General features: G+C 41.8%; 1 protein-coding gene across 4 annotated transcripts in view; it reads right to left on the minus strand.

Moving 5' to 3' along the window:
- The window catches only part of GALNT14 (polypeptide N-acetylgalactosaminyltransferase 14), a 216031-nt gene that overhangs the window by 173781 nt on the left and 17437 nt on the right, over positions 1-24813 (minus strand). The window lies entirely within an intron of this gene.

A 24813-nucleotide genomic window follows, 5' to 3' on the forward strand; every position in this document is an offset into this window, starting at 1 on the left:
TCATGTATACATCACTTTATTTCTGTAGCATCCAGCAGGTGTTGAATGCAAATGGACTGAAAAACCCTTTTGCAGACTTGCAACCTCTTGTAAAGAAAAACAGCCAGGAGCATAACAGTAAGGCTGCCAGGTTATTCCAAGATCTACGCTGAGCAGGACTTGAGAAGTCCCTCCCGAGCATGTTGATGGGATGGAAGCCCACTGAATTCAGGTCAGTCACATTTGTTTACGGTGCAATAAGATCTACCCCGGCTGCAAGCTTTAACCTGGTCCCTTCAGAGACCAAAGCTATCTGTGAAAGTGGCCGTGGGCAACTCGTGGCCAGAAGCACTTGATCACTCTCTTTGCAATAGGATGTCCTTGAGCTTCCCTTGATTCATTTTTATTGCATATGCCAGACTTTACCACTCCCCAGGTATCTCTCAGCTTCTTCTCTGCTCTCTCCATTTTGCTTATGGAGAATGGAGGTTTATGATTAAGTAATTTTCCCATAGAACACAAGGCTGGTCTTGAGACTGGAAGGCACAGGCTGCCTCTGGTCCAGCAATGATGTCCCCATAGAGACACTAGGCGATGTGCTGGTGAGGGGCAAAGACTGGAGTAGAGGCAAGTGGGCTCTGGTTCCACTGCTGCCCCAATAACACAGGACCCCACGTGGATCATTTCTCCTCTCTGCCCTTAGTAGCTCATCTGTCCAAGGAATGGATTGGGCCAGAAGTCAGGTTAGAGGCACGGGGGAGGAGTATCAAGATCAAAATGAGAAAGAGAGTCGGACACTGATACAAAAGAACCACCAGGCAAATGTCAAGTCTTGCGTGGAATCAATGAGCATATTCTGGCTGAGTCACTGAGAGTACAAATAATGTGCTGAACTAAAGAGGGAGGAACAGCAGAACAGTCATGGATGGGGAGGGAGGTGGGGGGGAGCAGTTCAGGAGAGAGGGGACATGTATGCCTATGGCCAAGTCATGTTGACATATGGCAAAACCCATCACAATAATGTAAAGTATTTATCCTCCAATTTAAATAAATTTTTTTAACTCAAATAAAAAGTATTTGAAAATAAGTTTAATTATATTATTATAAATCAAGCTGTCATAAAATGTTTGAATAAACCAAGAAAACTACAAAAGAAAAAGAACAATCATGGGAACAACTGGGAGTGGAAAAAGAAAGGTGGAAAAACCAGAGATGACTGCATCTTGGCAGACATCTGTCACTGCAACAGCTTAATGTCATCAACATGAAACAAGTAGGGTAACCACTCGGATCCCACCCAGAACGCAGTGTCCTTGTTCCAGGCGTGCTAACAAAGATGCCTCAGCTTGGACAACAGAGCAGGCTGAATATTTGCCTCAGCACGGGCCCTGCATTAAGCTACTCCTTCCCTGTGTGCGTGCTCAGTGGCTTCAGCCGTGTCCGACTCTTTGCGACCCCATGGACTGTAGCCCACCTGGCTCCTCTGTCCATGGGGATTCTCCAGGCAAGAACACTGGAATGGGTTGTCCTGCCCTCCTCCAGGGGATCTTCCCAACCCAGGGATTGAACCCACATATCCTACCTCTCCTGCATTGGCAGGCGGGTTCTTTACCACAAGCACCACCTGGGAAGCCTACTCCTTTCCTACCTAGGCTAACTGAACACAGGGTAAATCATCCTAAAAAAAAAAAAAAAAAAAGTGCATATGCCAAAGTCCCCACTTCCATTTATACAAAAATGGTTTCTGCCTCAACTTCCTACGTTTTACCTTTCACCAAGATGTTCTTTGGTCCTGAGAAGGTCAACCTGCCAGCTCATCAGGACAAGCAATGATTACATCAGGTCACTGAAAAATTTTACAGCTCTTGACCCTCCATAGAGGGAATGCAAGCTAGCTAAAAAGAGAGGAAATTTTATTTCTGAGACTAGCTATTTAATATCCTAAGCTTTCCCAGGTTATCTCCCATAGTATTTATGGGATATTTTCAGCATGGCAACTCCTTTATCTAAAACAAGTTCCCAAAGTAGCTGACACTTATGACCTAGAAAAAGTCCCTCTTCCTTTCTGTGCCTAGTTAAATGTGAGGGATGGGACCTATATTCCTTCTCTATGGTAACAAATTGCCATAAATTAGTGGCTTAAAACAATGTTTAATTTATTCTCCTGCAGTTCTCCAGGTTAGAAAGCTAACACAAGTCAGTGAGCTAAAATCAAGGTGTCTGCAATGGTGTGGTCCCTCCAGAGGCCCTAGGGGAGAACGGGTTCCCTTCTCTTCTCCAGCTTACAGAGACCACCTGTATTTCTTGACTTTGACTTCTATCTCAGCTGTCCCCAACCTTTTTGACACCAGGGACCGATTTTATAGAAGACAATTTTTCCACAGACTGGGGGTGGGGTGAGGGGTGGTTTCAGGATGATTTAAGGGCATTACATTTATTGTGCACTTTCTTTCTAACCTAAGGCCACTGCTGACCTGACGGAAGGTACTGGTCTGCGGCCTGGAGGTTGGGGACCCCTGCCAAAGCCAGGCACACTGGATTAGTCCTTCTCACACCATCACTCTGACCTCTCCTGCCTCCTTCTTCCCCTTTAAGGACTCTTGTATTGATATTTACATTGGACTCACCTAGATAGCTCAGACGGTAAAGCATCTGCCTCCAATGCAGGAGACCCAGGTTTGATCCCTGGGTCGGGAAGATCCCCTGGAGAAGGAAATGGCAACCCACTCCAGTATTCTTGCCTGGAAAATCCCATGGACTAAGGATTTTGGTAGGCTACAGTCCATGGCGTCGCAGAGTTGGACACGACTGAGCAACTTCACTTTCATTTCACCTAGATAACCCAGGATAATCTCCTTATTTTGTCAACTGATCAGCAATTTAACTCCCCTTTGTAACCTAATATACATATTAGTATGTAACCTAACATACTCACAGCTTCTAGGAATCAAGACATCTTTGGATTTCAGTCCTCTGTCTGGCTGTGTCCCACCGAAAGTTCACTCCTAAAACCATACTCCTCTTTTCTTGCTGTTAGACTCCACACCATCAAGTTAGTCCTGGGTCTAGATCAAGGAGAAGCAGTCAGGATCCTCTAGCTGGGGAAGGACTGGGGAGAGTCCCACGGTGTGGTGTGAGTATTAAGTGGTATGCGAGGTGCCTATCACCATTATGGAAGCTTCTCCCCATCCTCTTGAGTCAAATTCAACAAAAGGGAAAACGTGTTTTCCTTGTGCCCTAAAAATGTCAAGACATTGCTTAGGGCACAAGGAAGGAGAAGAGAACTAAAGATTACCTGAAAGTCTTTGAGGTACGGTGGACATTTGTTATATTTCAGGGGACATTTGTTACAGTTTGGCCTCATGCCAAAATTGTATTTCGGCATCTATCTGTCACCTCTCAATGTCTTTTGGGGACAATTCCTCTCCGCACACTTAGACCACATATTTGCTCCATCCTCCGTCGTCTACTCCAAGGGCAGAGAACTAACTGCTCCCACGAGTAATTATTGAGCACCTGGGATGTGTTCTTGGCATCAGAGGTACAGGAGTAGATAAGCCAGATGAGGACTCTTCAGTCACAGAACTAAAAAATAAACAAACGAACAGCAACAACAATCCAGCAAGATCTTTCTGAGAGTGTTATGGGCTATGAGAAACTAAAATAGGGCTTTTGTTACAGAGAGAGACCAAGGGTATTATCTGGACTTTGAGCCTACCTTCGCTTAATTCTTCTGTTTCCTGTAGTCCGCGTGCAAGTGCCCTCACACAAGGGGCATTCATCCTCCAGTACTAGGCCTCCTTCATTCTGTCCACAGAGACACACTGTACTGACCCAGCCATGGGGAAGGGGAAGATAGGAAAGAACCCAGAACTGGCAGGTTCCAGCTCAGAACCTCAAGGCTTTTGTTCTAGCTCAGCACTGACTAGCCGAGTGCCTTCCACGATGACCAGTGAATTCAATGATCCATTCCACGCCCGCCAGTTTACATCCTAGGCTGTCTTATGGTCAAGACTGGTATTAGTCATCATTGCACATCTCTATTAAAAAGCTGCAAAACAAGCATCTAACACTTGATCCACATCCATACCAAACTGTCAAGGGAGATGCAAACCGCACACTCAGCAAATGCACTGCATTCTGCAAACAAACACTCCAGTGCCTCGTAAAAGTCAGTGATTCGAGATGATGCTGACGTTACCTGAAAAACAGGGGGCTCAGAGACGCTCTGCCTCTATCTTCACGACTTATTAAGGGCGGAAATGTTTAGGCAAATTACATCTTGTTGGAGTAGAAGCCGATGTAACTGTTCTGTAGGTAGGGGATAAGAGGATGTGCATTTTGTGATATAAATCTATCAGTGAATATGTCATAATCCTATTAGTATAATAATCCCTTTAAAAATGAATGCATTTACATGTTGGGGGGAAAAAAGGCACACAATGAAAAGTTTCCCTCCACCCCTGTCCACCCTTAGTTCACATCAGCACCCCTAAATGCAAACCACTGTTAGTCTGTTACATATCCTCCCAGAATTTTCCATGCATATAGAAGCAAATGTAAATACATATCAAGTTATATCAGATTTTTCTTCTACAGCTTCTAGGTTTAAATCTTGGTTAGAAAAGCCTTCTCTGTGTTTTCTTTTGACATCTTTATAGTTTTGTTTTTATATTTAAATCTTATTTTTGTTTTGAATTTTATCCTGGCATATCTATGGTGTTCCAGTTTTATTCTTCTCCCATAGGGATCTCTTTAAACTTCTAAACTTTTCTCCAGTGACTTGATATGCTACCTTTATCAAATACTGAATGATCACATGTATTTGAATCTATTTCTAAACTATCCATTCTGTTTCACTATTTGTGCATGTGCCTACAACGCTGTTTCAATGAATGAGTGCAAGTGTGCACTGCACGCTCGGTTGTGTCCAACTCTTTGAGACTCACCAGGCTGTAGCCCGCCAGGCTCCTCGGTCCATGGGATCTTCCAGTCAAGAATACTGGAGTGGGTTGCCATTTCCTCTTTCAGGGGATATTCCTGACCCAGGGATCGAAACTGCATCTCCTGAGTCTCCTGCATTGGCAGGCAGATTCTTTACGACTGAGCCACCAGGGAAGTCCCTCAATAAATGAGGCATTATGATAAATCCTAATATCTGGTAGAGCCAGTCTTCCCACACGGTTTTTCTTTTTCAGAATTTTCCTGACTATTCTTATTCATTTTTTATGTGAATTTTAAAATAAACTCACCTATTTTTTTAAACAAAGGGATCTACTGGTACTTTTATTTAGATTGTATTAAATTTATAAGGAGAATGACATCTATTGTTTTTCCATCAGTGAACATGAGCTATCTCTCCATTTGCTCAAGGTTCCTTTTGTAACCTTCTGTAATATTTTAAAAGTCTTTTTATATACCCTAAAAATCTTCTTGCCAAGTTTTATTACCACTTTATGTTTTTTGTTGTTATTATAACTGAGGGCTTTTCCAATGTACATTGTGTTTGACATCTGTATATATGCAAGGTATTGATTTCTGTTTACTAATTTTTGTACCTTGCCATCTCATGGGATTCTTTTACTGTCTGAAATAGTATTACAGTGATTTCTTACATGTTCTCCAGTCATGCAGCCACAGGATCTCACATAGTGACTATTGGCTCCTCCCCATTTCTCTCTTCTAATTGTTTTCTCTTATCTAGTTGCACAGGAAGGTATCACCATCTCAGTGATGAATAACAGTACTAATAGTAGAGACCCTTGTTCTTTTCTTTAGTAAGAATTCCTGTAGCATTTCCCCATTAAGAATGAGGCTGGCATTTAGTCTGAAATAAATGTACTTTTAGCATGTTAAGAAAGCATCCAGCTGTTCCTGTTTTCTTATATATATATTTTTAATAAAACATGATGAATGAACTTTCTCAAAGGCCTTTCAACATCTATGAAGACAACCATATCTTTTTTATTGGAATATAATGCTTTACAAAGTTGTGTTAGTTTCTGCTGTACAATGTGAATCAGCTATATGTATACATATCATCCCTCCCTCTTCAGCCTCCCTCCCACCACCCCCACCCCATCTAGGTCATCATAGAGCACAGAGCTGAGCTCCCTAAGCTATACAGCAGCTTCCCACCAGCTATCTATTTTACACATGGTAATGTATATATGGAAGGAATGTTATGACCAACCTAGATAGCATATTAAAAAAGCAGAGACATTACTTTGCTAATAAAGGTCCGTCTAGTCAAGGCTATGGTTTTTCCAGTAGTCACGTATGGATGTGAGAGTTGGACTGTGAAGAAACCTGAGCGCCTAAGAATTGATGCTTTTGAACTATGGTGTTGGAGAAGACTCTTGAGAGTCCCTTGGACTGCAAGGAGATCCAACCAGTCCATTCTAAAGGAGATCAGTCCTGGGTGGTCTCTGGAAGGAATGATGCTAAAGCTGAAACTCCAATATTTTGGCCACCTCATATGAAGAGTTGACTCATTGGAAAAAACTCTGATGCTGGGAGGGATTAGGGGCAGGAGGAGAAGGGGATGACAGAGGATGAGATGGTTGGATGGCATCGACGACTCGATGACATGAGTTTGAGTGAACTCTGGGAGTTGGTGATGGACAGGGAGGCCTGGCGTGCTGCAATTCATGGGGTCGCAAAGAGTCAGACACGACTGAGCGGCTGAACTGAACTGAACTGAACTGAATGTATATATGTATGTCAATGCTACTCTCTCAAGATAACCATATCATTTTTCTGCTAATGTTCACTCCTGTAAAACTATATCTTCATTCCAAGACTAAAACTCTCTTGATTATGATTTATTAGTCTTCAACTGTATTGCTGAAATTGCTTTGCCATTTTCCCCAGGATTTTTGAATTGATATCATAAGTGGGATTAGTCTTTGTCTTTCTACTTGTGCCTTCTTTGTTAGATTTTGGTAACTATTTATCTTGCTTGCTTATGCTCTGGGATGTACTGGAATTGCCTGTTTCTTCAAGGTTTGATAAAATTTCCTCTGTAGAACCATCTGCATTGTTTTTTTTTCTTTGGGGTGGAGTATCCCCATTTGAAAAGGAATTTTTGTTTGTTTTTTGTGTTCTGCCTTAGACATTTTGGATTCTTTTCTGAGGTCAGTTTAGTGAATTTTATTTTCTTGGAAAATAATACAGTATATTCAGACTTTCAGATACATCTACATAAATCTGAGCAAAGTAGCATTTGTGGTTCCTTTAACTTCCTTTTTTTGTCACTATTTCCCACATATCATTTTTATTTGATATCTCTGCACTTGCTCCCACAAACTAGCAATTTATCTATTTCATGGTTTTTTCCCCAAAACCAGGTATGAAATTTATTCCAACTGCTTTGTTTTCTAACTCCTTAATTTTCACTTTTATCTACTTCTTCCTTCTGCTTTCCCTCTACTATAATCTTTTTATTCTGTTATAACTCCTTGACTTAGATGACTTTATTCATGTGTTTTCATTCTTTTGTGTAAATATTTAAAGTCATTATTTTCCCTCTGAGTTCTGCTTTAGCTTTATCACATCTGTCCTGATTTTTAGTGTTTATATCAGTTGCTGTTTTCCAGAAAATCTGAAATTTCAGTTTCTATTTTCCTCTTTGAGCCATACATTGAAGGGGTCTTTTTGTTCTGATTTGATTTTACTTTTAATGGAATGGCCTTTTGATTTTCTGAGTTAGTATTATTTTCTAGCTTAATGCTGCTTAATCAGAAAATACTGTTTGCATTTTTTCTTTAATTTGGGGGATTTATTGAGGTTCACTTTGCCTGTTAATACATGGTCAATATCTGTGAGTGTTTCATGGGCCCTTGAAAGGTGCATTGTCTTCACTTAATCTCCTGGGTTTGCTATTTATCAATCAGATCTGCTTTATTACTTATGTTAATTAGGTCTTCAATATTGATTTTTATTCTTGTCCAGCTATCTGGAGACTAAAACATGCAAATTAAAGTGATCTGTTACTAGTGTGCTTTGGTCTATTTCTTGCATCTCCTGACATTTCTTTTTTCTCAGCATTGCTGGGTTTTTTTCATTGTGAAATGTACAATTTAGCATAATGAAATTCCTTTATTTCATTTAATGCATTTTAACTTGGGCTTCCCTGATGGCTCAGGAGGTAAAGAATCTGCCTGCAATGCAGGAGACCCTGGTTCAATTCCTGGGTCGGGAAGATCCCCTGGAGAAGAGATAGGTTACCCACTCCAGTATTCTTGGGCTTCCCTGGTGGCTCAGATGGTGAAGAATCTGCCTTCAATGTGGGAGACCTGGGTATGATCCCTGGGTTGGGAAGATCCCCGGAGGAGGGCATGGCAACCCTTTCCAGTATCTTGCCTGGAGAATTCCCGACAGAGGAGCCTGGCAGGCTACAGTCCATGGGGTCCCAAAGAGTCGGACATGACTGAGCAACTAAGCACAGCACACACTACTTTTTCTGATGCAAGCCTGTGATTATTACTTTAGTTTTATGCTTACTTTTTATTAACCACTTTAAGCATTTTCCTGATGCTCCTTTATGCATTCTTCCTGTAGTTTCAGCCTTTCTATACCACTTTCCTTAGGGATGTCGCTCTAAACAACACAGAATTGGGTTGTGATTTGTTATCCTATCTGAAAATCTTTTTTTAAATGTGAGTTAAATTCATTTATATTTAGCAATATGACAAATGGGTTTGTTCCTCATTCTCATTTTATATCATGTTTCTTGGCTTCTTGGCATTATTTTTAGTCTTTCTGTGACTGTTTATCCTGTAGGATTCTTCTGGGAAGGTTCATGTTTTTATTCTAGTGGTTACATTTCATAACTACAACATTATATAATAATCTTAATCTATGTCTTTAGATGTGATTTATGAGTCCTATAGTACAAGCAAAGATAAAACTGGTGTATTTCCTCCTTTCCCCTTCACTTCTCTTTCCACAGAGGCAGAATAGCAAAGACGTGGTTGGGGTGGGAAGAGAAAAAGACACAAATCCCTGGATGCCGGTTATAAAAATTCACTGAGATTTAACACAGTGGCAGCTGCACACAGGGAGGGAGATGCCAAGCACGTTACAGAGCCCCTTGGGCACCACTGACTCCGGCTAGGCTGTGTTTCTCTTCCATCACCTGATTTTAGTCAATAACATTATCTTTCGTAATGTTTACCATTTATTGTTAAATATAATTATGCTTATATTACTTCATTTGTCAGCTCTAAATTTTATTATTTGACTCCCTGCTAGTATTGAATGAGGCAGACAACTAACTTTTACCCCTTCCCCTTCCAGTATTTTTTGGCTGTATTATTTCTGCATTATCAGGACACAGAACATTTACATTCTCCTCTGTCGCTCTAATCCTTATATTTGTTTTAGCTTTAGTATAGATTGACAGTTGGAACTACTCATTGTTCACCCTCTGCCTTCTCTTTGTTGGCTGAAGTTCATCCTCTACTAGTTTGCTCAGGAAGCGCTCATGGGAACAATATTCCCTGAGTTATCACATGCTCAAAACTGTCTTCATACATAAAAGACAGCTAGGATGGATGTAAATTTTGGCTCATATCCTTTTCCCTTGCTTATCTTGTAGACATTTCACTGACTTCCAGGAGTTTAATGCTTCTGCAGAGGAAACTGGGGGCACCCTGCTATTTTTCTCCTCCTAAGTGACTTGATTTCTTTGCCCAGATTCTCCATGAATTCCTTTTTCCTATCTTTTTTCCCTTGTCTTCCATTCCTTTCTACCTTTCTTTTCTTTTATTTCTTCCTTTCTTCTCTCCTTCCTTCTTTGCAACTGTCTTTTTCATGGTCCTTTTGTTAATTTTGAAGTAATCTCAAACCTTGAGCATTCCTGGTGGCTCAGATAGTAAAGAATCTGCCTGCAATGCAGGAGACCCAGGTTCCTGGGGGGTCAGGAAGATCCCCTGGAGATGCGAATGGCTGCCTACTCCAGTATTCTTTCCTAGAGAATTCCATGGACAGAGGAGTCTGGCAAGCTATAGTCCATGGGATCACAAAGACACAACTGAGTGACTGACACTTTCACTTTTCACTTTTTCAAACATTAAAAAAAAAAAAGCTACAAGAACAATACAAACTCTTAGACCCTCTCCACACAAATTATCTAAATGAGAACATTTTACTGTACTTTTCCCATCTGTGGAGAGATATTTTTCTTTTGACATGGTGTTTATCACCTCTAAATACATGTATGCATCCCCAAAATAAGGATCCTTCTCTTAAGTATAACCACCATACAAACCCTTCCAGTTAAAAATTCAACACTGATATGGTACAGCCTGATCCACAGGCCCAATCAAATTTCTCCAGATGTCCTAACAAAGCCTCCTTTCCCTTCCCAGTCTAGGAGTCTATCCATCAACATGTATTCCACTTAGTTGTCAAGTCTTATCAGTTTCCTCCAATCTGGAACAATCCCTCAGTCTTTCTTTGTTTCTCAAGTCCTTCAAAGCTTCAGTTTCAGGCCTTTCATTCTGAAGGGCGACGGTACATTCAGTGCTTCCCCATGACCAAAGACAATGCACTCTTGGCAGGAATTCAAGAGAAATGATGCCGTGTTCTCAGCGCATCACATCCAAGGTGCCCTAGGTCAACCCACTCCACCACTAGAAATGCTAACTTTGATTATCTGGCCTAGGCAGTATCTGCCAGGTTTTGCCACTGACAATTTACCATGTTTCCACTGTATTTGATTACAACTTGGGGGGAAGCTATTCCAGTTTGCCAGAAACACTGAGTCTTATTAAATCTCCATCCACAAGACTTAGCATCCATTGACAACTCCTGCCTGTTTAAACTATCATTATGATAGCTGTCAAGCGATGAATATCTATTTCCATCATTTCTTCTGTTTCTCAGTTGGCGTTCTACTATAAGGAAAACTTTCCCCCTCCTCCCCCCACTTATCTCTTTATCTGTATATTGACTGATTCATCCATCCATCCATCCATTCATCTATTCATTCATTTATCACATGGATTCCTATTATACACAATAGATTGTAATCTGATACTCATTATTTACTTTGATGCTTATACTGTCCTCAATTTGGCCCGTAGATACTCCAAACTGGTTTCTGTGTCCTTCTGACATGTTACAATCTTTTCCAGACTTTCTGCAAAACAATATTTCAAGTTCATTTTACACTTTCTCTGCCCCATCTCTTAAATCAGCCATTTCTCTGAGGAGCTCCAGTAATTCCTAGTGGAAAATGGTACTTAGAGACCAGGATCTGAGTACTCAGTGTGCAGTCACTGCTGCTGCAGTTCTACTGCCTCCAGACCATCTCAGAAGAATGAGTTAGGGAATACATGTATGTGTGTACACACATATATACACATACACATGGATAATTCTAGTTCCATCCCAGCACCCCAGGTTCTTTCTAGCCCTCCCTCATTACTTGTTTATAAATCTTCTCACAAACAGTGAAAAACGTGGATCCAATTAGCCTCTCTCTATATATTTACTTGCTCAGTAAATTAATTCATTTGCCCCATAACTAATCTCCCAATCATCCGGCCAGCTTCTGTGCCTGCCAGCTCCACACCTACTCTCTACTCTGCTGTGAAGGGGAAGAGAGGACACAGAAGAGAAGGGGAGGAGAGAAAGAAGGAAAGAAGGGACTGATCTCCTTTCTTTAATGTCTATAAATTTCTAAGGCTATATCTTGGTATTAACTTTTCTGGGTAATTTTCCCCCAAAAGCCCAAGTTTGTGTTCTTTCAACATTTAGATATTAAATCTTCTTGTATATCATGAAAGCTTTCTTAATCTATATTTTAAATATTTATTCTATTCAATTGTTTGTGTTTTCCTTCAGGAACTTAAGTGATGCTTCTGTTGGATTTCCTACATGTCTTCTACATTTACCATTTTTTTCCCCGAATCTTTATGAGCACTTCCCTTATTTCAATTGCATTATTCACTGTCCTCATTTCTATTATCTGTGTTCTGCACTGAATTTTCTAGTGTCTATTTTCCCTTGAGGTCCTTCCAACTTGATCTTCATTTCTGAGATAGATTTGCCTTTTTTCTCCTATTTCCTCCTTGAGTTCTGACAGCTTGTGTTTCACCACCTCTTGCCATCTTGTCATCCGTTCCAAAATTCTTGTTTCTGCTTTGTAGTTTTCTTTCATAGAAATGATTGCTTCATTGGGTTCTTTAAATTCATGGTGAAATACTTCATTGCAATTATTTTCATCTCCTCCTTACATTTACCTGGGAATGTTCCTTATTTGGGGTACTTTTTATGGCTACTGTTGATATTTTTTCACTGTAAAATATTTGCTTCTATTCTACCAATACTCTCAATTTTTCATTTCTCTTTTACTACTTACTATTGTATGAGTGGACTTTCTCAGACCAGCTTTTTTGCAGGAAGTCCTTGAGGGACAGACAGAAGACCCAGGGTAACCCTTCACTATTATTAAAAAAAAAAAAAAAAACAAAACAGCTCTTCGTGGGAAGGGGTAATGACTGGATGACTGGGAAGAGATACAAGGAGATTTCTCGGGTACTGAAAATGCCCTAGATCATTAACTGGGAGATGGTTACACAAGTGTACACATATATAAAATTTCGTCAAGCTAAAAAATAGTTACATGCTTTATTGCATGTATGTTAGATATCAAGAAAAATGTAGGTAAGAAGGAAGGGAGGGAGTAAGAGAGGGAGGGAGAAATGATGTTTTTCTGCTGCATAGACATTACTTTCTGCAAATAGGTCTTTCTGGAGGATCCTTTGTATCAACCCACCTCCTCTGCTTTTCTAAAGCAAAACAGAGGACCAAGAGGCACCGTCCTTCAGTTCGGCTCATGCCAGTCCCTGCCCAATATTTGCAAATAAAGGACACAGCTGGAGTTCTTTGGGATGCCCTCGCACCTCCAGGACACATATCTTGCTGACACTCTCTGCCATCTGCTGCCCTGAGGCCCTCCCGCTGCTCTTCTACACCTCTTCATATCTGCCAGTGGCCTCTTCTGAACCCAGCTTCCTGGGTAGCCCTTGGACATATTTCAGATTTCACAGATTTCAGACTATACCTATTCTCTAATTCCACCTGAAATGACACTTTGCAGTTTTAAGTTATTCTCTTTGTTGCTTTTGTAAAATATCCAAGAACAGAAAGCAAAAGAGGGTGCCTTACACAAACAATCATATGCTGGAAGTTCCACTTGCCTGTTCTGCTGGGTCACCACAACATCTCAAACCTGTCACCCCATGAGCCTCAGTGTCCCCATCAGCAGAATGGGCAGAAGGAACAGCTGTCCTTCTCCCAGCTCCTTCTGAAGATGATGAAAGCAGAGTATGGGAGGTGCAAATTGAGGCAACTCTCCTGGGGTTAGAAAGGGTGCTTTCCATGGTGCTGATCGTCTTACCTCCCATCCTACATCCCCTTCAGCACCAGCTCTTCTGTAGACCACCAGCCAGGGAACAACTGGTTCTTTAGGACTAGACTCCAGACTCTCACCACCTCCCCAACACCACCCACACTCACACCCACAGACGTAGCAGGTTCTTCAAAATACCAATTTGCTGGCTGCCCTGTCTCATCTCCCTGGCTGGCTGCAAAAGGAGCAGTAGGAATGTGCCACTACTTGGCACCATCCTCCTGGCTGGGAGAAAACACAGGCTCCCTCAGCCAGGTGGTGTGATTCAGGAAATGCCAAACTCATGACCCCACGTGAACCCCAAAGTTTCAGCTACAGACGAGAAATGTCAAATCACCAAGGCCCCAGGACTCTGCCATCACCGTATCAGTCACAAACATCACCCTTAGTAATAGAAGTGGCAGATGGGGACATAAATTCTTCAAAAGCAATTTGCTTGCCAAGGACTAGGGAACATATGAATGAAGTGTGAACAGTAAATTTTTTCAAGTTGGGAGGCTGGACACGTCACCCGCTCAGCTATACAAACAGGCTCTAGAAGACCCGACCCAGGTTTCCGTCCAGCTGAAAACCTTCCTCCCTGATTTCAAGGCAGATATAAAGGTTTGTTCTCTCTTCTTTCTGCTACCCTTCAAGGAAGGCTCAGAACTACAAGCGTGAAATGAAAGCCAGGCAACATGGGGAGGAACGCTGGGCATACCATTTCTCCAAAAGAAGGAGGATTAAAACAACCCTTTGATAAAATAATCCTTTGAAATCATATGCCCTCATTCAGAAGGCTCTTTGGAAGAGGCAGAGTTTCCTTGGGGAACGAGAACTATACAAGTGTTCATTGTCTGCATGCTCCATGATGGTTTTCATGGCTGGAGGGTGCAGCAGGCCCCCCAACATCCCCCTCAGCTGCTCCCACCTCCCCCCCTGAGCTCTACACTGGATGAAGGCCTATGTACCCAGCTTGAAACATGCAGCATGCAAAGAGCTTGGATTCAGTGCCAAGAGGCCAGGTTCCAGGTAAGTTCCACCACCAACTAGTGAGTACTCTTGTGCTGTGCTTAGCTGCTCAGTCATGTCTGACTTTGTGACCCCATTGACTGTAGCCTGCCAGGCTCCTCTGTCCATGGGGATTCTCCAGGCAAAAATACTGGAGTGAGTTGCCCTGCCCTCCTTCAGGGGAACTTCCCAACCCAGGGATTGAACCCAGGTCTCCCACGTTGCAGGTGGATTCTTACCAGCTGAGCCACCAGGGAAGCCCAAGAACACTGGAGTAGGTAGCCTATCCCTTCTCCAGGGGATCTTCCCGACCCAGGAATCAAATCTAGGTCTCCTGCATTGCAAGTGGATTCTTTACCAACTGAGCTACCAGGGAAGCCCCGAGTACTATTGCGAGGGTACCATCTCTCTAGTCCCAACATCTTCAGATGTAAGATGAGCAAGTGGGTCTGATAAACCCAAAGGCTCCCTGCTTCAACATGTGAGAATTCCAGTTTACCCTCCAGAGCCTGTCTGTTATGTCATTCCCAGCTCTGATCCCCCTAACCCCACACTGCAAGGGAAGGCCTTATGCTTTCTGAACCAGCCACGACTTCTCCCAGGCCTGGAATGCAGCTGTCGCCGTGGCAAAATGCAGTCATTACTTCAAAACCGACAGAGATGGCAAATGGCAGAGAAAATAAAATTCAGCAAACTCTTACTGCAAAACCAAACCCATAGATGTAAGAGTGGAGGAAGTGACTGCCTAAGTAGCATTTCTCTAAATTGCCCACCTTTTGCTTCTCCATGAGAAACAGACAACAGAAGAAAACCACCCATGGAGTCGGAAAACACATCACCCCTTGTTCTCAGATGAATTCAGGCAGCTAATAGCTCCAATACTTTTAGAAAACTGAAGACAAGGAATCTCAGGCTTAAAAGGAGCCTGTCAGATTATGAAATGATGCCCTTTCTCCCTCCTTGAAAGTGTAAACTGGTTTGGCCCAAATTATGTCCAATTAGGGCACAGTGAAAATGAAATACACATAAGAACATGTACACAGAGATGCTCGCGCCCCGGCCTGGCCCCTCCGTCCTCTGGCAGTGCGGACAGATTGGAATGGACGCGATGCGGTACAATCATTAAACATCTCTCCAGCTTATTTGTGTGCAGTGTGTCTCAATAATGTGTTATGAGGTGTGTTTGTAATTGGCTACTGCTGATAGCGGTCCTTGAGAGGGAAATGGAGTGTGTCTAAATGCAGACAAAGCTACTTAGCGCGCCAGGACAAGATGGGACGCTCCTCACAAGGTCCAAATGGGATACTCAGGGTTTCTTCCACCCATAGCTGGGGAGAGAGAAGAAGGAATAATCTGTCTCAATTTTCTCAGCTCCAGAAACAATATTTATAAAATAGAAGGTGATTTCAGAGCTCATTTATTTTCCTGGTTCACAGTCCCCACTCTCTGCTGACATCATTTTCTAACCAATTTTATTTCCAACAATTGCAGGAACAGCCACAATTCTACTTGAAATCGTTAAAAACAAATCCATTCTTTCCTTGTCTTTGAGCCCCATCTCTTTAAAAAAAAAAATGGTTTAATTTCTGCACTGCCTGTCTTTGAAACAATAATCCAGGTGTCTGAATTGCCAGACTTAATCCTTCTCTCTCCCCTTCTTACTTCCTCAATCTCTTTATTCACTTCTAAATACAAAGAAGTACACAAATACCTCCTCCTGGCCCCCATTTTCAGATACTCCATTCATTGGCTCATCAAGTCAGAGGCTGTCTACCTGTACTGACCCCAAAGAACACACCTTCCACACACTGGGCATCTTGGAAATTAAACAGGCCAAGGATTTAAAAAGTCACACAAAGAAAGAAAGAACCCTGCTTCTTACCCAGAAGGCAGTCTTTAACGAGCAAAACAAAAACAGAACAGGAGATACCAAGCCTGGCACTGGCTTCCATGAATACTGTGGCCGTATGCTGGCAGAGGGGACCGTTAGCACTGTCTCCCCTGGGCTGAGTGCTAGGAAGGAGTGGCTGCACACGGGCTAGATGCTGGCCCTCCCTTGCTGTGTCTTCGCCCTGACCCCCTGCAGAATGGCCACAGGAAGGAAGACATGTTTTGTCCTGAGAAGAGCCATGTTAGCCCTGGCAACCATCACATTTTTTTTCATAAGTGCTCAGAAAACCATCTGCTTGAAAATCTGAGGGGATTACTGTCAAGCTGATTGGTCTTTTTCTCTGAATGGGAAAACTGACTCACATCAACTTTCCCATAGGCACTCGATTCATAAGGGGAAAAAGATCTCCAAGTCAGATTTTCAAAGATGTGACTCAACCCGACTCATGTGGGTTAAGGAAACTTGGACTGTAACTCCAAACCCCTGAATGACTTGGAGTCAAGGACTTTAGTCCTCCCTGGGGTATGCAGGCCATTTGTAAGACGCGGCTAGACAAACCATCCCCTCTCCCAGCAGAGCAAGAGAACTGAAACCCATGGGTGCTCCAAAGTCTCAAAGGAACAAGCCGGGGTGAGGCAGAAAACACACACAGGCCCCCTGCTTCCTTTCTGAAGCCCCAGGGAACCGTCTAGGCTGCAGATGTGGAAATGCTATTGCTGAGCTACCCAAAAGGCAGACCCTAGGACTCTGTAGAAGCGACCCCCAAGGACATGCGGCCCTCCCAGGGCGGCCACCCTGCAAGACTTCACAAGTCTCCAGGGATAAGGACCAGGGCTAAATTTTATTCCCACAAGGCTGAGTCCCTCCCTGGACACACAGCAGATGTTCATCTAAACGTTTGTAGAATTTAATCTGTTCACTAAATCAATGGCAGGAAAGCCCCTCTCTGCTGGCTTCCAGGCTGGTTTGACTAGGACAGCTTTCCTGTCCACCCCCTGTGTGGCTTTCATCCAGGACTTCAAACCACATCAAACCCATCAAACTGAAAATAAACTATCATAGACTACCCAAAGCTCACCCTTAAACCTAGCCCTCTGGAGACTCCTGAAGTGTACCTTGAGAGCCTCCGTTTCTTTTTAAAATGAGGTGAGTTGAGGCAGGTAAGTTGATATTTGCTTAAGACTTTTTTCAAAGGTCCTTACCAGCTTTTGTCATATTTTTCTATGCAAGAGGGAGTTTCAATTTTATTTTCTCTTCCTTTGACTACATCTGTTTTGCTTCTTTCTTCTATCTTATTTGCTTTTTATTTTTAAACTAGGCTACCAGAAGTGCCATTAGCAACAGGACAGTCCCCCACACAGCTGTTGCCTCTACCAACGAAGCTGGGCACCTTCTCTCTTTCCAGCTCTGTGTGTTTCTTCATCTTTTCTTCTTTGTATGTCTCCTTGTTCCACAGAGGACCTCAGCTACTATTTCGAGCCAATTCTGTAAAAGGCTGTCCTTGGGGAGACCACCACTGGTCGCACTCCTGCCCATTCAGCAGAAGGTCCTTGAAACATTCCTCACAGAGGGCCAGCACAGGGCAGAGGGTAACCAATGTACCGCGGTTGCTTTCTTATTCCAACCACCATTTGAGTAAATTCTGGGCAAAAACCTATGCTTTTCAACCACACTATCACATGGGAGTTGGGCCTCCTGCCCAGCAAATAAATCATGCCGGGCATTTATTGACCTGTGACCTTGAACTAGTCACTTCACTTCTCAAATTTGCTCTTTAGGTAAACTGGGGAAACACTGCTTAACATAGATCACTGGGTGAAGAGTAAACCAGATGTGTGGGAGGGCACTAGGCACAATTTTTTGTATGGAACCAATGTTTAATAAATTCTGAAAAACACGAGGATCTCTTGAATTCTTCATAAGGTAGGCTTTGTGACAGGTCGTGGTCTTCAAGGGAAAACGGCCAACATTCATGACCTAGGTCATATTCCAGTTCTCCCAACCTAAAAGGACATCTGATAACATCTTGACCGAAGAATTTTCTAGTGACCCAGGGTCCACTTGGCATCCTGTCCACTCTATGGAACATTCTCATTATCTACAACACCATTGAGTCTGGCCCTGATTCTACTTCAAACCTTCTACTTCCTGCCAGCCCCAATCACTCCTCTTTGATCCTCAGGCTACACCAAGACCTCCTTCCTCTGATTTGAGAATCCCACCCCATATGCTTCTGGAACTCTTACTTTGTGGTGGACTAAATGACCCCATAAGGAAGTAATTTTGGTCCAGATAAATTCGGCCAATCCAGTGGTATTATCTATGCAGCTACTATAAAATCACAGTAACACTTTCCAATGCATAGAAATTCTTTCAAAACTAAAGTAAAACCCCCTCTCCTTGAAGGTGTGGGTGTGTGGGGGGCGGTGTTCAGTCATGTCCAACTCTCTGTGACCCTATGGACTGTAGGCACCTCTGTCTATGGAATTTTCCAGGCAAGAATACTGGAGTAGGGTTGCCATTTCCTCCTTGAGGGGATCTTTCCAACCCAGGGATCGAACCTGAGTCTTTTGCAATGGCAAGCAAATTCTTTACCACTGAGCCACCGGGGAAGCCCCTCCTTGAAGATGGCAAGATACAAAAGTCGAGGCAAAGACTCTGTCTTCTCATCTTCCTCCTAGAACTCAACTGCTTCACAAAGAGATCTAAATTTCAAAACAGTGTGCTGAAAAGTTTCTGAAAACTCACTGCTGAAAATTCAGGAGTTGATGGAGCAATTTTAGACAATGGTCTTGAACATGCCCCTGCTGACAGTTGGAGTTGTCTCTCTCAATGCCAATCTGAATAACTGCAGGCTGCTGTCATGAGCCTGGCAGTCGCTGAGGCCAGCACGCAGGTGTGGTCTGGAGTCTACGATGAGAGAGACCTCAGGTCCTGCAGAGCTGGATGGAAAAAGTGATGCAGGGTTGAAAGAGAGCCTGGAGAGCAGCAGAAGAGAGGCCAGAGTGAGCTTGGAGCTCCCAAAATCCTGTGGGCAGCGTAGCCCAGAGTGGGATGGACCCCAGGAGCAAGGCAGCTCAGTTGGTGTGAGTGTTCAGAGAGGACCTCCTGCTCTGTGGCCCAGAGGAAGGGCTAGAAGCTGAATAATCCTGCTAAGTCCCCTCTAGCCTGGAGCCAGAGCAGTTCAGGAGTTCCTTCTGATATTTCAGAGAACTGGCTACCTGCCAGGTGGAACCACTCCAAAGTACAGGAGCCAGACTGTAATCCCATCACCACTCTCTGCTGCTCTCACCTAAAGGCAGGGACTCATCCAACAGACATAGGAAAAGAGTTGCCCACAGAGGAGACCAGAAGCCAGAGAGATGAATGAGCAGAACACAGAAGGGGAAGTCTGCTGATGAAACAGAGATGCTGGAGAAGGCAAGTGAAAGTTGCTCAGTTGTGTCCAACTCTTTGCGACCCCATGGACTGTAGCCTGCCAGACTCTTCTGTCCATGGAGTTCTCCAGGCAAGAATACTGGAATGAGTAGCCTTTCCCTTCTCCAGGGGATCTTCCCAACCCAGGGATCAAACTCAGGCCTCCCTCATCACAGTCAGATTCTTTACCAACTGAGCCACTGAAGCCAAAGAACAATACAAACAAAAATAACAGCACTTACTGATTCATGGGGTCGCAAAGAGTCGGACACGACTGAGCGACTGAACTGAACTGAACAAATGGTCCAACAGCATGAAAAAGAGAAGACTTTTTAGAAAAAAAATCATGATTTTCAAAGTAAAAATCTCATCAGATGAATGAGTAAGGAATGGTTACAGTACTGACCAGAACTGGTGGCTCAGAAGATCAAATAGAAAAAATAAAAAATAAATAAGAGCAAACATACAAAGAAATAATAATTAGGGAAAAGAAAAATTTGGATAGCAGATCTACTCTGAAGACCTAATTTGTGAATAAGAGTAATCCCAGAAGGAGAAAAAGGAACAAGTAAAAGAAGAGACAAAAAAAAAAAGAAGAGACAAGAATTAAACAAATGAAAAAAGAGGGTTTCCCTTGATGTCTGCAAATGGAATTGAGCTTCTTGAAGGAGTCTCGGGAAAGGACTTAACCCAAAGTATGTTAAGTTCTGAAGGTAAGAAGGAAATCTCACAGGCTGCCAGACAGAAAGAACAAGTGACTTATAAAGGAAATGTAATTAACTATTAATTACCTGCCATCTGCAAACTGGGAACCTAGAAGACAGTGGGAAGCCATCCACAGACGGCCAGACAGCTAAGCCAGAGGTTACCCCACCTGTCTGACTGGTAGGATATATGTGGATATGATGCAAGCATTCGTAGAAAATATAACTGACATACCCCATCTCAGGAAGATACTCAGGTCAAAAAATGAATGAATTCAAACAAAAATCTCAAGATGAATGAGGTGAAGAGAAAACAGTGGTGAGTGATGAACTGTGTAATTTGCACAGTTAACTCTAAACAGATAATATAAAGTAACAAAAATGACAAGAATACTTGAAAAAGAGACACTCTGCAAAGAGAAAACTGACATTTAGTTCTAGAAATGTTAAATTATCTTAGCAAAATCTAGAAATTAGTGGCAGTGGGGAGAGGGTGAGTAAAAATCTTGTAAAGGTCCCCCCTATTTAAGTGTAAGACAGAGTAAAGAAGTACAAGTACTCTTAAAAGACCTGATGTATTAGATTGATAATAAATGAGTGAAACATTTTTGTGGGGAAAACTCGTCTGTATCTTGTTTTTATAGAAGTACTTATTTGAACATCCTGAAAAAGAAGGTAACAGTCAGTGTTGATGGTAAAGTAAGATGTCCAGATTCAAAAAGGAAACAGAAATTGAAATAACAACTGGCTAAAATAGTGACAATAATAAAAAGAAGAAAGAAAAATAAGAAGTAAATATTCAATATATCAATTATTTCACTAATTATGATATGTTGAATATTCCTATTAAGATACTAACATTTTCAGATTGGATTAAAAAATGAAAATAGGTATTCAAAGGAATCAAGGGCTACCACTTAAGAAGTTAACAGCTTCAGAGCTGAGTTTTATGTATGTCAGATATGTCAAAGTTATTTACACTATTATGTTAACTATTTAACATTTAAAAAGACACAAATCTGTCTAATCAGCTTTATGGAAGCAGTATACTCTTAAATTTAAAACCTGATAGAGTACCAAAAAAACTATAAATCAATCTAATTCATGAACATAGCTGTTAAACTTCCAAATAAATGCCAACAAATAAAATCCAGCAGCATAAATAAAAATAAACTATAACTATGAAGGGTTTATTCCAGGAAAGCAAGGATGGTTCAAAAATAAAGAAGTCAAAATAATTCACTGCATCAATAACACAGAAAAAGTATATGATTCAATAAAAATGTAATTAAAAATCCAAAAATATTTCTAATAAAAACCTGAAGTAATGCAGGAAATGAAAGGAAACTACTACAGTATGATAAAGAATATTTCATAAATGTGAAGTAGTAAATAATAAAATACTATAGCCATGTGCATCAAAATCAAGAGTCTTATATGCCTGGGTATTTCATTTTGAATGTCCTCATGAATGTGACAAAACAAAATAATGAAATAATCAAGATCAATATTCAAAAAGAAGAGATAAATTTAATTCATTTTGATAATTATATGATTTTATGCCTAGAAAATCTAATGGAACTAATTAACACATAACCTCTAGGTTTACTAAGAAAATTCTAGTAAAAAGTATGATATTAGTATAGTAAGATAAAAAGATCAATAGAGCAGAGTAGAGTTCCTAGAGTTAAAACTCAATGTTTAGTGGAGAAAACGATGACATTTAATTAATGATACTGACACAAATAACTATCCATTTGGAAGAAAATGGAGTTAAATCCCTACTGCAAACTAGAAATTAAAATCCAGATGCACTTAAGATTCAAAAGTTTTTTTTGAAATTCATATAGAAGAGGAAATTTAGGATGTTCTATATACAACTTAGTAGTTAGGAAGATTTTCTAATAAAAAAATAAGACAGAACACTCATTAACTACTTTTAAGGACATATTTAACTATCTAAAAACAGGCAAAAATTATATGGTAATATATACTATAAACAAAGTCCAAAGTTTAACAATTAACTAGAAACAAATCTGCACTACATATGACTGATAAAAAGCTATCTGTAACTTTCATGCATTGGAGAAGAAAATGGCAACCCACTCCAGTGTTCTTGCCTGGAGAATCCCAGGGACGGGGGAGCCTGGTGGGCTGCCATCTATGGCATTTCCTGCCATTTCCTTCTCCAGGGGATCTTCAATCAACCCAGGGATTGAACCCAGGTCTCCTGTGTTGCAGGTGAATTCTTTACCATCTAGGCCACCAGGGAAGCCCACGTATTTCTCATTGCTGTCTATTAATTGATTGATTGATTTATGTTTATCTTCTCCCTAATGCCCTCCACTCATCTCTCCCCTCCACTCTAAAATAAGCAAACTAACAACCTGGATGCAAGAGAGTTCCAGAAAAACATCTATTTCTGCTTTATTGACATGCCAAAGCCTTTGACTGTGTGGATCACAATAAACTGTGGAAAATTCTGAAAGAGATGGGAATATCAGACCACCTGACCTGCCTCTTGGGAAACCTGTATGCAGGTCAGGAAGCAACAGTTAGAACTGGACATGGAACAACAAACTGGTTTCAAATAGGAAAAGGAGTACATCAAGGCTGTATATTGTCACCCTGTTTATTTAACTTATATGCAGAGTACATCATGAGAAACGCTGGGCTGGAGGAAGCACAAGCTGGAATCAAGGTTGCCAGGAGAAATACCAATAACCTCAGATATGCAGATGACACCACCCTTATGGCAGAAAGTGAAGAAGAACTCAAAAGCCTCTTGATGAAAGTGAAAGAGGAGAGTGAAAAGGTTGGCTTAAGGTTCAACATTCAGAAAACGAAGATCATGGCATCTGGTCCCATCACTTCATGGCAGATAGATGGGGAAACAGTGGAAACAGTGGCTGACTTTATATTTCTGGGCTCCAAAATCACTGCAGATGGTGACTGCAACCATGAAATTAAAAGACGCTTACTCCTTGGAAGGAAAGTTATGACCAACCTAGATAGCATATTAAAAAGCAGAGACATTACTTTGCCAACAAAGGTCCGTCTAGTCAAGGCTATGGTTTTTCCAGTAGTCATGTATGGATGTGAGAGTTGGACTATAAAGAAAGCTGAACGCAGAAGAATTGATGCTTTTGAACTGTGGTGTTGGAGAAGACTCTTGAGAGTCCCTTGGACTGCAAGGAGATCCAACCAGTCCATCCTAAAGGAGATCAGTCCTGGGTGTTCATTGGAAGGACTGATGTTGAAGCTGAAACTCCAATACTTTGGCCACCTGATGCGAAGAGCTGACTCATTTGAAAAGACCCTGATGTTGGGAAAGATTGAGGGCAGGAGGAGAAGGGGACAACAGAAGATGAGATGGCTGGGTGGCATTACCGACTGGATGGACATGGGTTTGGGTGAACTCTGGAAGTTGGTGATGGACAGGGAGGCCTAGTGTGCTGCTCTGGGGTTGGTGATGGACAGGGAAGCCTGGCATGCTGCAGTCCATGGGGTCGCAAAGAGTCAGACACAACTGAGTGACTGGACTGAACTGATCTTGCTTTTAACAAAATAGGATTCTACTATGGACAAAACTTTGAATCCTTTTTTTTTTAATTTGGCACATCACATGTCCACTGTGTTAGGTCCTCCCCTAGTCTAGTTTCCCAAGAAGATAATTTGGAGAGAGATACAGTATACAGTGGATTAGCCATACATTTCAGCAAATGCCACCAGGGAAGGCATCAGCCTTTGGGTTACCTGGTATATATAAGAAGAATGAAATCTCCCTTGCCTTGATCTCAATCCATCCTCCTGGTAACACCAGCCAGGATGTCTTCACTCCTTGATCCATCAATGAATACACACAGACTCAGGTCTTCTGAACTCAGAAGACTTCACTATTATAGGTAACTTTTGGCCATGGCCCTGCCAAGACTTCATTTAAGATGGAAAAGATGACTTCTCTATGAGGCGTTTCTCTAAGAGCAGCTACATAAACTAAAGATGAAAATAGGTGGTCAAGAAAAACCAGAATCAGCCTTGATGAGAAATACAGAACACAGCAGCTCTCATTTAGGCCAGGGAGTAAGAGAAAGGGAATGCCATGTCCAAGTTTCACGGAATTGCCCCTTTAAGAGCAATTAATGTACTCCAAGCAGTTAAAAATTCTTAAATTATAAAACATTTCTTGAACAAAGTCCCAGTGAGTAGACTATAACATTCCCAATTGAAGAGATCCATTTACTTTCATACACATTCACATCTAAGAACAAAAATAAGCAAATGGCTTTATTTTCAAACTCTTCCGCCATCTGGGCTGCTCCTGGTTTGCATGGACCTCTGGCCACTCTTGCTGAGTCCCACTAACTTAGGAAGAACTTCTCCACTCCTGCCACCCACACAATCGCCCT

The sequence above is a fragment of the Bos mutus genome, chromosome 11 (assembly GCF_027580195.1).
Source record: "Bos mutus isolate GX-2022 chromosome 11, NWIPB_WYAK_1.1, whole genome shotgun sequence".
NCBI lineage: Eukaryota > Metazoa > Chordata > Mammalia > Artiodactyla > Bovidae > Bos > Bos mutus.